The 15,472-nt window shown below is 46.8% G+C and overlaps 1 protein-coding gene across 24 annotated transcripts in view; it reads left to right on the forward strand.

Moving 5' to 3' along the window:
• The window catches only part of PCBP3 (poly(rC) binding protein 3), a 284,849-nt gene that overhangs the window by 136,432 nt on the left and 132,945 nt on the right, over window positions 1-15,472 (forward strand). Inside the window, exon 1 of one of the 24 annotated variants that reach the window (XM_073011271.1) lies at window positions 7,738-7,761. The exons of the other annotated variants lie outside the window; for them this stretch is intronic. The gene's annotated coding sequence lies outside the window, so the exon portion shown is untranslated. Of the gene's footprint in view, window positions 1-7,737; window positions 7,762-15,472 lie in introns of those variants that run through there. 24 annotated transcript variants of the gene reach the window in all.

The following is a 15,472-nucleotide window of genomic DNA, read 5'->3' on the forward strand; positions in this document are numbered from 1 at the left end:
GAACACTCCCGGCTTGTTCCCCAGTCCCAGCAGCGACAGCCTGAGTTTCCGTAATGCCTCAGTAGCAGCCCTGTTGGGCCCTAGGACATCATGCAGTCTGCCAAAGGCTAGGTTTGAAAATGGTGCCTTGCTGTAGCCACTTAGGTCTCAGGGAGTCGTGAGACCCAGCATGAGCCCTCTCCCTGGAGCACCTCTGTCCCACGGTCTCCTGGCTCCCTCCCCGGAGCACCTCTGTCCTACGGTCTCCTGGCCCCCTCCCCGGAGCACCTCTGTCCCACGGTCTCCTGGCCCCCTCCCCGGAGCACCTCTGTCCCACGGTCTCCTGGCCCCCTCCCCGGAGCACCTCTGTCCCACGGTCTCCTGGCCCCCTCCCCGGAGCACCTCTGTCCCACGGTCTCCTGGCCCCCTCCCCGGAGCACCTCTGTCCCACGGTCTCCTGGCTCCCTCCCCGGAGCACCTCTGTCCCACGGTCTCCTGGCCCCCTCCCCGGAGCACCTCTGTCCCACGGTCTCCTGGCTCCCTCCCCGGAGCACCTCTGTCCCACGGTCTCCTGGCTCCCTCCCCGGAGCACCTCTGTCCCACGGTCTCCTGGCAGCTCCTGGTGTTATTTTCGGGACTGGGGAAGGTTAAGGGAGTCTCCCATGGCCAGAAGTGCATGATTCCATGGTAGGGATGTGGGCCACTGGAAGTTTCTCATTCAGCCTTTCTTTGTATTGGGAAGTCACTCTTGGCTCCTGACCAATCCCAGCCAGGCAGGCTCCCCCTCTTCCTTTTCCTTAACTCACTTTTTGTATTTCCTGTTACTTCTCTGTTGAATTCACATTCTCTCTTGGATAATATATTCAAAATGTGACTATACGTTCTTTTGTTTCTTCAAAGTGTAGGAGGTGGCATAAATTGCATCTCGTCAGCCATCTTGAAGCTCCTCTCCATGAAAAAATACTATTTTTATTAACATTAGAAATCTAAGTTGGACAAGAGATATTCAACACTTGAACACAGAAAACTACAAAAAATTGCCAACAGAAATTGTTGAAGACAAATACGTTGAGTGATATACCATGTTTGTTGTTAAGATGACTCAATGTTGTTAAGATGTTAATTCTTCCCAAATTGATCAATAGAATCAATGAACTCCCAATCAAAGTCCCAGAAGGCTTTTTATAGACATTTGACTATAACAATACTTGGTTTTATGATTTATTATAGGCTGCAATAATCAATGCAGTGTGGTATTGCTGTTAAGATAGACAAGTAGATCAGTCGATCAGAATAGAAAGTCCAGAAATAGGTCTACACATACATGGTCAATTAATTTTCAACAGTAGTGCCCAGGTAATTTAGTGGGAAAAGGCATAGCTTTTTAAACAAATGGTCCTGGAATAATTGTATATCCAGGTGACAAAAAAACCTATACTTCTTATCATTTATAAAAATTACAGTAGATCAGGAATCTCAATCTCTAAAACTCAAAAATATATAATTTCTTGGAGAAAAGATGAGGCATTCTTTATGACCATATGATCTTGCATTAGGCGATGTTTTCCTAGTTATGACTTTAAAAGCATTATTCCTAAAATATACAAATTTATAAATTGGACTTCATAAAATTAAAAATTTTCTGCTCTTCAAGATACAGTGTTGTGATTTTTTTCCTGTGATTTGGTATTGAAGTGTCTCTCTGGAAAGAGGTGATAAATTCTAGTAATGATCTGATGGGGCTCCAGGATCATAAATGTTTACAGTATGCTTTAATGGGGTTCTTTATCCTCGCAGGTGGTCTAATGCCTACTTAGGCACCTGGTCCAACCTGTGATGAGGTGTCCCTTTCACACGCAACTTGTTTATACTGGCTGATGTCCTTGCGGCCCTTGTTTGACTGTGTTTAGTTTATTCTTACCAGGGTAGCCACTCTCTAGGAGAGGCCTGATCAGGACAGGAGAGTTGGGTCTGGGTATGTGGCTCAGGTGAAACACACAGGAGACAGCACAGCAGAGCGTGGAGCAATGGAAGCATTTGTATTGTGTAATATGATCCCAGAGAGAATAAGACAGCCATGCAGGGCCAGTAGGCAGGGGGAAGCCATGTGGGACACGTGCACTCAACCAGCAGGTGGGGAGCAAGAAAGAGAAAGAGAGCCAGGGACTGATGGGCCAACAGTTTTATTGGAGTCTAGGACATTACTCAAGCTGGTTTCCTGCAGGGAATTTTAGTTGGTGGGTTTCGATCAAGCAGCCACAAGGTCCGTGGGATCACACTGACTGAGAAGGTGTCAGTGGGGTATATCTGGGCAGTCATTTGGGCTGTGGGGGTAAGTAGGAGAATCAACTAGGTTGTGTCTAGCTGTCCCACAGGAAGGTGATCACCAGGAGGCTATGGTGTAAGGCAGATATCTGATCAATCACCTTGAGGACCCGGGAGGAGGTAGAGAACTGGAAAGTTTGTCAAGGATGACCAAGCCCTGCTCCTGGTATGAGAAAGTCCAACCTATATTCAAAACGCATTATCAGGCTCAACATAATATTATAAAAATTCACTACATTCTCTTACATGGATAAGAGAATGGAAAAATAAGCCACAGACCAGGAAAAACATTTGCAAATCACATATCTAAGGTATCTAAAATGTGTAAAGAACTCTTAAAATGCAGTACTAAGGAAATAAAGAACAAATAAAAATGACTGAAAGATTTGAAAATCCATTTCACAAAGAAAGACGTGTGACTGGCGCATAAGTACATGAGCAGACGCTCAGCATCATTGTCATCCAGGAAATGTGAATGAGAACCACGGTGAAAAGCCACTTGGTGTAACTGATCGTAGTAAGTATGGGCAAGGATGGGAAGCATCTTTCATGTACTGTTGGTGGGAATGGGGAATGGTACAGTTACTTTGGAAACATTTTGGCAATCAAACCAAGAGCTTATTAAATATGTACCTACCAACATCCCACTATAACGTATTTACCCAAAAGTTATGAAAGTGTATTTCCATACAACTTTGAACAGGAACATTTGTAGCAATTTGTTCATATTGCAAATGTCCCTCCATACATGCATGGCTATACAAATTGTTGTACATCTATATAATGGAATCCTGAATGAAGGTGTGTACATATGTTAACACATTTCAATTTGCATATTTACAATATGTACATTTTATTATATGTCAGTTACCTGGCAACCACTTACTTGCCTTCTGATGCTACAGAATTTACTTTCACTGAAAGTTTATATAAATGGAAATGCACAATATATATACTCAGGATTTTTGGTCTGGCTATTCTTACTCATCATAACTCTCAAGATTCCTCAATGCCATTATGTGTATCAGTAGTTCATTCAGTATTCCATTATATATCTCAAAGCTGATTTCTTTTTTCCCCCAAAAGAAAGCAGCATTCCTTTTTGGAGCAAGATAACATTGTCCATAGTCTCAATTATTTTTTAACCATGATGTTCACTACTCAGTAAAAAATTTTGAAGCATGCTAAAACAAGAACAGTAAGTGAAAGATAAGAGATAAAAACATGACACATAGACCCAGAGATGATTTATATAATTGTATTACCAGATAAGAACTTTGAAATAACTAAGATTAGTATGTTTTTTTAAAAAGAGAAATAGACAGAAAAATGTATGAAAAGATGGAGAATTTCAAGTGCAATAATCTATAAAAAAAAATGGACTTTTAGAATTGAAAAACATAGGATCTGAAATTAATAATTTACTGGACGTGTCTAACAGAAGACTGAACACAGCAGAAAACAGGCACAGTGCATTGGGAGGCAGTTCAGTGCAGTCAGTCCGTGTTGAAACACAACAGAAAAAAGGATGGAGTCATTCAAGGTAGAGTGCAAGAGGCCTATAGGATGGAGTCAGTGGTCAAGTGTCATGTAATGAGCATCCCAGGAAGCAGGGGGTCAGAAAAATATTTGAAGAGATAAAGACCAGTGATTTTTCCTAAAGCATCAAAAGACATTTATATTCAAATTCATGAAACAGCCTACCCTGAAATGAACAACTAAAAAAAGCAAGCAAACAAGCAAAGCAAACTTTTCACATCTGGGCATATCATTATTTGTTGCAAACCAAAGACAAAAAAAATCTTAAAAGCAACCAGATTTTAAAATGGTCCATTGCTGTCCGAGGAGCCCAGCCGGCATCTGGCACAAGCTCGTGGTGGGCGCAGCACACACTTCTCTGTGACGCGTGTCGCTGAGCGGAGCTGCCGTGTCGCAGGTTATGTGGAGCTTCAGCTTTGCTGACTGATGCCATTCTGGCTTTCTCTTATAGTTTGTACTCCCACTAGTAAAATACAGACTGATCTCATATAATGGCCATTCAGGCAACCACTTTCCTCCATAATTGCTCTTCAAAAGCTATACCAAGTTTTGGACAGCAGCATCTTCTGCCTTTCTTGCCCAGATAATGACATTTTTGCCCAAAAATACATTAAATAAACTATATGGAGTAAAATTTCAGCAATACAGTTTTGGTTTTAATTTGTAAATCTTAATTTGCAATCCGTCACTAATGAGGCTGAGCATCTTTCCATGTGCGATTGGCCATTTGGAGCTCCTCTTTCATGAAGGGCTTTCCTTGGTTTTCAGCCGTTTTTCTGTTGATGTCTGTGTTATGTATAAGGGATGATCAGGCTGGTCCGAGTTGTTTTTGCCACAGTTTTCATGGTAGAAAAAAGTGTAGCAAAGTATACAAAAATCTTTAGAGAAAGAAATGATATTCTCAGTAGTACATTTTCAACCTGTAAGAACTTGGGAAAAGTGATTCTCACAAGCATTGTTGAAAGAGCTCCTGGAGATAGAACCAGATGCCAAAAGAGGAATGGAGAATAGGGGAAAGTCACAGAGAGTGGCAGTGGCCTCCCAGAGGCACAGTGCACAGTGGAGTGAGAAGTCAGGGTGGGGACAGGGTTTTAACGTTGCAAGCTTCACAAGGTAGCCATGGTGATGGAGGAGGTCAGTACACGGCCTGAGCTGCAGAGGCCAGGGCCAGAAAGATGGCCTTGTGCTCTTGGGGCCAACTGATGAGCAAGTAGGGGTTTCAGGACATTGTTCAGTGATTACCAGTGAAAGAACCAAAACCAGCTGGATAACCTACTCACTCCAGCAGTGGCGAGGGTGTGAAGATGGCGGTTTCCTCCTCCCGCTTGGGGAGCCATCAGTTATTCTGCTTTCTGGACCAGGCTGTGAGCAGGACTTCACACACACAAAGCACGGAGTTCAGTGAGCATACAGAAGAACTCAGACTCACTAAAAATGGTTGCAGTTTTATAGTTTTAAAACATTAAAATGATGAGGTAACATTTTTTCTTTTCAGTTTGTCAAAGGCTAAAACATTGGAGAGTGAATAGTGTAAGCACTGGTGTGAAAGAGCCCCTTGTCTACCTTGATGGGGATGTAATTTGCAAAGTCCAGTGTGGAGAAGATTCTGGCTAACATCTCCGAAATAAAAAGTGTACAATATTTCACTTTTTGTGCCAAGGTAGCTCTGAATGTGCTGATTCAAAAAAATTTTAAGGTGTTTTGATTGTAAAGAATAACATGCCAGGTATAGAAAAGGCATGAACATTTTGCTCCTACCGGTGTAGAAAATTCCTGTATGGACCACCAGGGAATGTTAATAGTGACAGTGAGCTCTGCATAACAGGAGAGAGTCTTGTTTTCCATTGTTGACATTTTTACTCTTTATATTTAAGTATCTTTTTTTTTTTTTTTGGAAATGGAGTTTTGCTCTTGTCACCCAGGCTGGAGAACAGTGGCACAATCTCAGCTCATGCAGCCTCCGCCTCCTGGGTTCAAGCGATTCTTCTGCCTCAGCCTCCTGAGTAGCTGGGACTACAGGCGCCCACCAACATGCCCGGCTAATTTTTGTATTTTTAGTAGAGACGGGGTTTCATCACGTTGCTGGTCTTGAACTCCTGGTCTCAGGTGATCTGCCCGCTTTGGCCGCCCAAAGTGCTGGGATTATAGGCCGTAAGTATCATTTTGAAGAGTTACGAAAACTACCTAAGCCACAAAGAAGAGTTATTATTGTTAATAAGAGAATTTACATGTATTGCTACGTTCATTCCAACTCATGGTATGTTCCTGTTGTTTAATAATTGGGAAACCTGAGACATGATGTGAAGTAATTCACCTGCAATTTGGGGGTGCCTGCAGAGCAGGAATGTTCTGGTACCATGATTGCTCCTAGGAACACAGAACAATAGTCATTAAAACGCTCTAAATAGCAATGTGTCCTGAATTCACCCACACCCTCTGAAGGAATTGTTAGAACCTATCTCCTGCCTCCTTCCACGAGAGTCCATGGGTCCCCTAGTGGCATGCAGCCTGCTGGGATGGAAAGGGCCTGTGCTGCAACTCTGCACAAAGGATTTCCAGCTGTTGATCCATCCCAACTGCTTCCTTCTCTGACCCTGATCCTCATCTACAAAAATCATGATAATAGTGCCTGCTTTTTAATCTGGTAAATACTAGGTATATTGTAATAAACCTGAATGTTCTTGGAAATCATAAAATGCTTGAAAATAGTTTCGCCTCCTTTTTAAGATTTTGCATGTGTTCATAATCAGTGCCTGTTTCTGGAATATAATTCATTAGGATAACAGCTGGATCTTGACGTTTCATCCGAGTTTCGTTTTGTTTGAGTCAGGGTCTTGCTCTGTTGCCCAGGCTGCAGTGCAATGACGCGATCATAGCTCACTGCAGCCTCAACCTCCTGGGCCCGAGTGATCCTTTCACCCCAGCCTCCCGAGTAGCTGGGACTACAGGTGCGTGTCACCACACCTGGCTGTTTTGGTTTTTTTTTTAAATAGAGACTGGGTCTCCCTCTGTTGCTTGTGCTGGTCTCAAATTCCAGACCAGCCATGACTCAAGTAATCCTTCTGCCCTGGCCCCCCACAGTGCTGGGATTACAGGTGTGAGCCACTCTGCCTGGCCTCATCCGAATTTTTTGGAAGTGTTTCCTTGCTGCCTACATTCTATAGAGGGGCCTCCAGGGAACAAAGCGAGTCCCCCTGCTTGGGCACTGATGGGCACTGGCATTCCTGTCCGCACAGCAGTGGGGGGCATCCCAGGCTAGGGCTAATGGCCGTCCACAGGGTCGGGCCTTGCATCTCCACCACTTGGCTCCATGAGACGGTAGAGTTTGGTTGGGGTCTACAGCATGCCAGGCACCTTGGACGCTTCACAAATGTGTTACCAGATTTTTAAAAATGTATTTCTGCTATAACTGAGGATGTGGACTGTTGCAACAGGAAAAGCTGAAAGCCTTGCTAGAGATGAGGCTTTGCAGTATAGCTCAGGTAATGGTAACTTTTTAGCAGACTATAGCGAAGGCGGGGAGAGAGTGGGGAGACCTGCGGGGGAAGGTGGGGGAACCTACAGTTGCAGGTGGGCACCAGTTGTCAGGAGATGACAGGAGGGCTTAGCCGGGAATGGCTGGTGTCTCCTCACCGTGGCCTGCTGTGACCTGTAGAATTGTGTCTGACCATTGCTGGAGGATGCAGTACTGAATTCAAGTAACGAGGTGTCCTGTGAACCCCCCACAGTCAGACGGGTGAGGGATGGGGAGGGTCCTGCGGGGTGTGGGCGGTGTGCCTGGCATCGGCCCTGCCAAGTTCGTCGGGTAACGTGATGCTTCTTCCTTGCTTTTTGGTAGATGGACAGTGTCTCACCCTCGGGGAGCAGGTGGGCTGGCAGGACAGGCGGCCCCAGGCCGGGAGAAGGAGACACTCCCAGGTACTCTCGTCTACCCCTGCTGGTGACCTGCCTGCCCGGCCCCGTCCTGTTCCAGATGATGGCTCACCTGTGACCCTGCCTGCCCTGCCCAGCTTCGCCCCCATGCCTGCCTGTCCCTGACCTCAGTGCTGTCGGCTGACCTACCTCAGCCCACACCCCGCCCCCTTTTTTCCCACCCCACGGGGCCGATCCTGACTTCTGGTTGCTCCCTTTGCTTGACCATTCTCTCGAGGTTCTTAACCCTGAACTGCACCTACTCCCACTGACCTCACTCACCATGGGCCGCCATGAGGGCCCCTGCAGAGGCAATGCTAACGGCCTCTTGTGCTGACCTGCTTCTTGTCTATTTCCTTTTACAGGGTAATTTGTAGTGGAATGAGAAAAAGGTGTTGTATTTTTTAAACAACATGATCTGGAGTATGTGGTGACTGTAAACTTCATCTCTGCAGAATGTGAATGACTCGCCAGTCACAGGGCAGTTCTCTTCGGGTTAGAAACACAGTGGAGCTAATGACACGTTTCAGTTAGAAATGGTTTTAGGCATAATTCTAAATGAGGTCGGAAGAATTGAATTGCTTTCCAGATCCAACAGACTTATTCAGCCAACAGTAACTAAATACATGCTCTGTGCCCGGCTCTGTCCTAGGCTTGGAACACATTCTCAGTGAGCGCACACCAATGGCTGTGTCCCCAGAGCTGGCCGTCCTGTGTGTGCTTCACACCTGAGAAAAGGAGACGGCATGCTCAGCAGATCAAGGACAGGGCACGAAGCAGAGGCCAGGAGTGAGTGAGTGTGTGCACACGTGAGGGTCATGTGTCTGCACATGCAAGTGTGCACGCATGTTTGTGCGTACGTAGTGTGTGCACATGTGCGCGTGTGAGTGCATGCACGTGTGTGATTGTGCATGTAGTGTACCTGCATGTGTGCGAGAGTGTGTGCATGTGAGTTGTGCATGTGTGCATGAGTGGGTGCATGTGTACGTGTGCTTGTGTGCCTATGAGTGCACGAGTGTGTGCATGTGTTTGTGATGGTGTCTTTTCATGTGTGTATGTGTACACGTGTGTGCATGCATACATGCAGTTGGGGGTTGCCAGTGTTCAATAGGGCCGTCAGGGTTGGCCTCATTGAGAAGGTGATGTTAAAGGAAAGATGAGGGTGTGAGCCATGGATGAGGAGCAGTCCGGGCAGAGGAGCCCCCAGCATGAAGGCTTTAAGGTGGAGAACAACCTGGGGCCAGTGTGGCCGGAGTAGAGCGAGTAAGGAAGAGCTTCAGGGGATGAGTTCCAGGAGGTGAAGAGCAGGTCATTTGTGGCCCCCTGGCATCCTAAGAGCTTTTGCTCTGAGTGGGAGCCATTGCTTCTTGTCTTGAGCAGGGGAGGGACCTGAGCCGAGTTAGGTTCTCGCCAAATTGCTATGGTGTCTGGGTAAAGAATAGTCTGTCGGCCAGGCGCAGTGGCTCATGCCTGTAATCCCAGCACTTTGGGAGGCCAACACAGGTAGATCACAAGGTCAGGAGATCGAGACCATCCTGGCTAACACAGTGAAACCCCGTCTCCACTAAAAATACAAAAAATGTAGCCAGGTGTGGTAGCAGGCGCCTGTAGTCCCAGCTACTCGGGAGACTGAGGCAGGAGAATGGTGTGAACCCGGGAGGCGGAGCTGTGGTGAGCTGAGATCACGCCACTGCACTCTAGCCTGGGCGACTGAGCAAGACTCCGTCTCAAAAAAAAAAAAAAAAAAAAAAGTCTCTCAGGAGATCCAGTGGGGAAGCAGAGACCAGTGAGGAGGCTCTACCTGGACCCAGGTGAGAGGTGGTCCCAAGGACGTCATGAGGGTCAGATTTGGGGTCGGTTTGCAGGTGGGACCTTCAAACGGAGTGGAAGTGACCTGTGGGACGAGGGAGTTGAGGTGACTGCGGGGCTCTAGGCCCGATTAGCAGGAGGGACGTAGTTGTGTCCAGCACTTGCGACGAGGGCAGCCAAGGTGAGGTGCTGTGCCATTCAGGCAGAGCAGTGAGCACACAGTTGGATAGAGAGACGCAGGAGAGGTGGACTTGTGCCTGATTGGCCCCTCCATGGTGTTTTATGCCAGGAAATGGCATGGGTGATCCAGGGGCCGTCTGCGGAGAGAGGAGCGAGGACCGAGGCCTGGGGCACCCTCCCTTGCCAAGCTGGGATGCACCAGAGGAACAAGCAGAGTCTGAGCCTAAGGGACCAGCGAGGGACCCAGGAGACGCAAAAGCTGAGGGCATTGCCTCATCAGGAGAAGACAGAGAGTCTCAATCCTAGGGACAGGTCGGGTAAGGGGAGAGCCAGGAATGAGCCACCAGAGCTCACACAGGTCCTTGGGGGTCTTGAGCAGTTTTAGACTTGGCAGGCAACAAAAGCAAAAGCGGGGCGCTCTGGAGACGGAGAAGGACAGCAGAAGGGCTGAGGCAGCAAGGTGGAGTTTTGAAGAGTTTTACTACAAAGGAAAAGAGAGTAGTAGGGGAAAAGGAAGCCACAGTTTTATTTGAGAGTGGAAGAAACAGTAGGTTGTTTCTGTGCAGGTCACAGCAACCAGCAGAGCTCTCCCAAGGGCAGGAGAACCACTGGGGCAGCCTTGGGATGCCCAGGACGGGGGTAGGCTCAGTAGAGGGGCTGGCCAACCCACCGAGGCCAGCATCTTGGAGTGGTGAAGGTGCAGAGATGGTGGGGTCCATCCCAGGAAGCCCCTCACAACAAGGCTGTGTTGGTCGTCAGCCCAGCGTGGGAAGGGGGAGGTTTGAAGACAGGAATCGGTATGAGATATGCATATTTATATGTTTTTGACGTACGATAAAAGGCAATTTCATATGGTTCAGTGTCAGGTGCGTGCAGTAGAATTTGGAAGGCTGGGAGCATGGCCAGGCCAGGAAGTGGGTGTTGTCACTGGTGTGTGTGGCCTTCCTGTGGTCTGGTCTGGCGTACACTGAACCGTTTGTGTTCTCCTCCAGTTGTGTGCAGCTCCAGAATCTAGGCACGGAATTGGCAGAGAGTGAGACTTTAATAGGGTGTGACTTTTGTCAAGCCAGGACAAGGAAGCAAGCGGGGAGCCAGATACGAAGGCAGAGAGGAGACAGTGGTCTCGCAGCATGATCTGGGCTAGGGAAGGAGAGAAGCTCGGGAGGGAGGTGTGCAACAGCCAGAAGGCAGGTGGCCGCCAACAACTTTCTTTTTCCAGTTGGTGGCAATCATAAGTCAATCTCTATCGAAGTAGAATACAACTAAGAAAAATTTTTAAAATACAACCACCTCTTTAACTTAGAGAATAGTACTACTTGGTTTCCTTGGTAACTGTCAACCACTTGACTAACTGCACAGCAAGTGTTAGGTCATGGCTCAGGGTAATTACAGACAACAGAGAAATTGCAGGGTAAGGCTTAAATAAACATATAGCAACTACATAGTTAGGTCCTGCTCCTGAAAGCGAGGATGCAGTTTATTTCCAGCCCTGGGGTGCACTCAGGAGCCTCATGCCCAGTCCCCATCCTAGGACAGTGCCCGCCCTCAGGCTGACAGCCTTTCCTTTCCTTGCTCCAGTCGCTTGGGTGTGAGTCCTGCTTCTCCCGTCTTCTCTGTGCTGGGACCTCAGGCAAGCCGACTCTAAGCCTACCTGGCCCAGGCCACTGCAGGGCCCCCCTCCCAGGGCCAGGCTGTGAAGCAGTTGGAGGCCAGGCCCGGGGCTCTAGACTACTGTGTTGAGGTTAGTCTTACCAACCAGAACTTTAAAAATTGTGTTTCCAGCCTTTATTTGAAAGTGGGAGAAACAGTAGCTTCTTTCTGTGCCAGTCGCAGCAACCCACAGAGCTGCAGCAAGGGCAGGAGAACCGCTGGGGCAGCCTTGGGATGCCAGGAGGGGCAGGCTCAGTGGAGGGTTCGGCTGGCTCACCGAGGCCAGCGTCTGGCAGTGATGAAGGTGCAGAGAAGGTGGGGGCCCTCCCAGGAAGCCCCTCTGTGTAAGAGGTTAGCTTATCTATTGTCTGTGGAAAGAAAACCTAAATGGAGTTTTCTTTTTTAAAAAAGACAGCACAAGTCGGTCTTCTGGTGATTGTAACAGGATGGTCACCAGAGAACAGTAATCTACTAGACACCCTGAACCAGAATCTCCAGAAAAGACAGAAATTTTAAAACACCAGCAACAACAGAAATTCATGATGTGCTAGGAGACAGGGATGACTGCAGTCAGAGGACCAGATGTCTTGATTGATTATTAAGAGATAGAAACAGGCAATGTTTGTGGAATCAAAACACCACAGAAGACACGCAGAGAAGAGTGGAATTTCGGACGCTCAGCTCAGATTAGTGGACTCAGGGAGTTGGAGAGGGTTGGCTGGCAGCACTAACTCAGAGGAACAGAGTCAGGTATCCCCCTCAAAACCCCCGACTTTGGGCCCAGGCAGTCAGAAGGTGTGTTGGGGCCAGCCACCAACTCCAGAGAGGGACAGGGAGCCAATTCCAGGAGACTAAACATTGTCACATGCAGTCCAAAGACACCCCTCCCTCTCCCCGCTGCAACACCCGAGGCTGACGAAAGTAGACAGGAACAGTATCCAGGATGAGCAAACCAAGCCTCTCCAAAGCAAAACTGCTGATAAGCTGGGAACCACAGCACACTGGAGGGAAACCGGCAGCAGGAGAAAGCAGCAGCGAGCACGGCAGAAAGAAGACGTGGGGCCGCCTTCTGGACGGAGACTAGGTCAGACACGCGGCTCCTTCAAAGGAAGCACCAAAGGCCTTGAACAGTGGACGGTCAAAATGGCACAGCCAGGAAGGCAGGACTCACAGAACGGGCAGCATGAAGAGTGAATAGCCACGGACTATTGAGAACGCAGACCCAGAGCTGTTACTGCACTCAGACGTCAAAGACTGACAGCTATTCCTGAGCGCAGACTGAGGACCAGCGAGTCCAGGACTCGCTGATGCAGAGCTCCAGGACTGACAGGCGAGGAAGGCGAGAGGAAAAGCTGAGGCTGAGTGCGATACTGAGAAGCTCCATATTCTGTTTAACAGGAGTCTGAGGACCAGGAAAGAGAGAAGATTGAGGGGAAGACAATGGAGACATCCTAGAAGATCATCTCCCCGAGCACAGAGCGCATCACAGGACTGACCAGTGTTGAGTGGGCGTGGGGAAAACACAGCTGCCAGGACCTGTGAGGACCGAGTTCGGAGTTCCAGATACTGTGGACAGCAGAGACTCCACAGGGGCTCTGCAGGAAGAGACGGGAGGCAATAGCCAGCCTCTGCAAAGCTCTGGCTGGTGATTGGCATCAGGCTTCTCAATGAGAAATTGTACTCTAGATTTAATTGGAACAGGATCTTCAAAATACTCGGGAAAAATGATTTCAAACCTGGAATTTTAGACACAGACAGACTAGACACAGACAAATTCAAATTGAAGGGCAAAGGAAAAGTGTCTTCAGATAGTGAAGGACTCAGAGGTTACCAGCCTCATCCCTAATACCCTGACAAAACTAAAAAAAAGACAACTATCTATGAAAGAAAACAAGTTTTGATTCCACAAATAATGGTGAGGAAAGTATCCAGAGTAACACGTACTAGTCTAAATCACTGTTGGTGTATATTGATATGCAAATTAAAATACCATTTGAAATCAAAATCTCAAGTATATGTATCTATATATAATGATGAGAAGGAGAAAAATGAAAGCTTACTAAACTTCAGGGTTTTTTTTTTTTTTTCAGGGGGAATTTATAGATGCTACTCACCTCCATAGTGTAGAAATGAAGGCTTAAATGGATTAATGATTTAAAGGAATGACTGTAAATGATTTACAAGGAACCCTGGCTTTACAGAAAATTTACAAGTTAGCTGGGTGTAGTGGTGAATGCATGTGGTCCCAGCTCCTCCAGAGGCTGAGGTGGGATTATCGCTTGAGTCTAGGAGTTTGAGGCTATAGCAAGCCATGACTGTGCCTCTGCACTCCAGCCCAGGTGACAGAGCGAGACCCCGTCCCTAAACATACATACGTAAATAGGAGCCCCCTGAGGAATAGGGACAGATGCCTGACTTCACATCTTGAACAGGAAAAATTTCAGAACAAAGAAAACCTCATCAGTTCACCAAAAGGTGTAGTAGAAGGGAAAACATTTGAAATCATAGAAAATATATAAGGCAAGACATTATGTAGACATTAATTCAAATACAGGGTTAGATTTCTCTACTAAGAGGCAGACCTCAGATTGCCTTAAAAATGACCCAGAGGCCAGGTGTGGTGGCTCACGCCTGTAATCCCAGTGCTTTGGGAGGCCAAGGCGGGTGGATCACGAGGTCAGAAGATCAAGACCATCATAGCTAACACGGTGAAACCCCGTCTCTACTAAAAATACAAAAAATTAGCCGGGCGTGGTGGTGGGCACCTGTAGCCCCAGCTACTCGGGAGGCTGAGGCAGGAGAATGGTGTGAACCCGAGAGGCAGAGCTTGCAGTGAGCCGAGTTCGCGTCACTGGACTCCAGCCTGGGTGACAGTGCAAGACTGTGTCTCAAAAAAAAAAAAAAAAAAAAAAGACCCAGAAACAGAATTTGTTAATGCGAAGGGCACTGAGCAATGCCAACCACTAGAAAGCAGACCAGCAATGACATTTTCACGAAAAAGATGAAAGGCATTAAATGGGACAAAGATACTTCATGTTGGTAAGTTATAATCCTCTAAGAAAATACGATCATCGTGAGCTTTTATGTACATAATTACGTAGCTGTGAAATTTATGTAGGAAGAAATTCTTTTTTTTTTTTTTTTTTTTTTTTTTTGAGATGGAGTCTTGCTCTGACACCCAGGCTGGAGTGCACTGGCACAATCTTGGCTCACTGCAAGCTCCCCTCCCGGGTTCACACCATTCTCCTGCCTCAGCCTCCTGAGTAGCTGGGACTATAGGCGCCTACCGCCACGCCCGGCTAATTTTTGGTATTTTTTTTTTAGTAGAGACAGAGTTTCACCGTGTTAGCCAGGATGGTCTCGATCTCCTGACCTCGTGATCCGCCCGCATCAGCCTCCCAAAGTGCTGGGATTATAGGCGTGAGCCACCGCGCCCGGCCTGTAGGAAGAACTTCTAAGAATAGGAGATGGATTAATTCAGTACCATAATGGGAAATTTCAATTGACAAATCAAGGGGACCAGAATGTCCGTATGTTTACGAGAAATTTGAAGAACGTTTGTAACCCACTCTCTTTTTGGAAGGGGACACAGAGGACGCTTGTCTTCTTCTTTTTTCTTTTTTCTTTTTTTTTTGCTTTCCTTTCTTTTCTTTTTTTCTTTACCTTCTCTGTCCCTCCAGGACCATTCACAAATATCTCTGCCATGTATTCGATTTTATAGAAAATCTTAATTTTCAAAAGCAGAAATCATAAAGTACAGTAAAAATGGAAAAAAAAACACAAAATGATAGCCAAAAATAACCCAGACGTCCTTATATACTTGGGAATTTTGGAATGCCTTTAAATAAAGCATACTGTTTAAAAAGTAATGAAAATGAGAGAACATTGCGTGTCAAACATGAGGGATGTCACAAAAGCAATTCTCAGAAAAAAATGTTGGAAAACCAGAAACGTTTACAATGAATGAACTGGCCATATGACTCTAAAGATTAGAGAAAGACTTAAAACCAGTTCAAGACAAAGTAGGAAAAATGAATGAAGATAAAAGTAGAGGTTAATACAGTAGAGCGTGGAAACT

The sequence above is a fragment of the Chlorocebus sabaeus genome, chromosome 2 (assembly GCF_047675955.1).
Source record: "Chlorocebus sabaeus isolate Y175 chromosome 2, mChlSab1.0.hap1, whole genome shotgun sequence".
Lineage (NCBI taxonomy): Eukaryota > Metazoa > Chordata > Mammalia > Primates > Cercopithecidae > Chlorocebus > Chlorocebus sabaeus.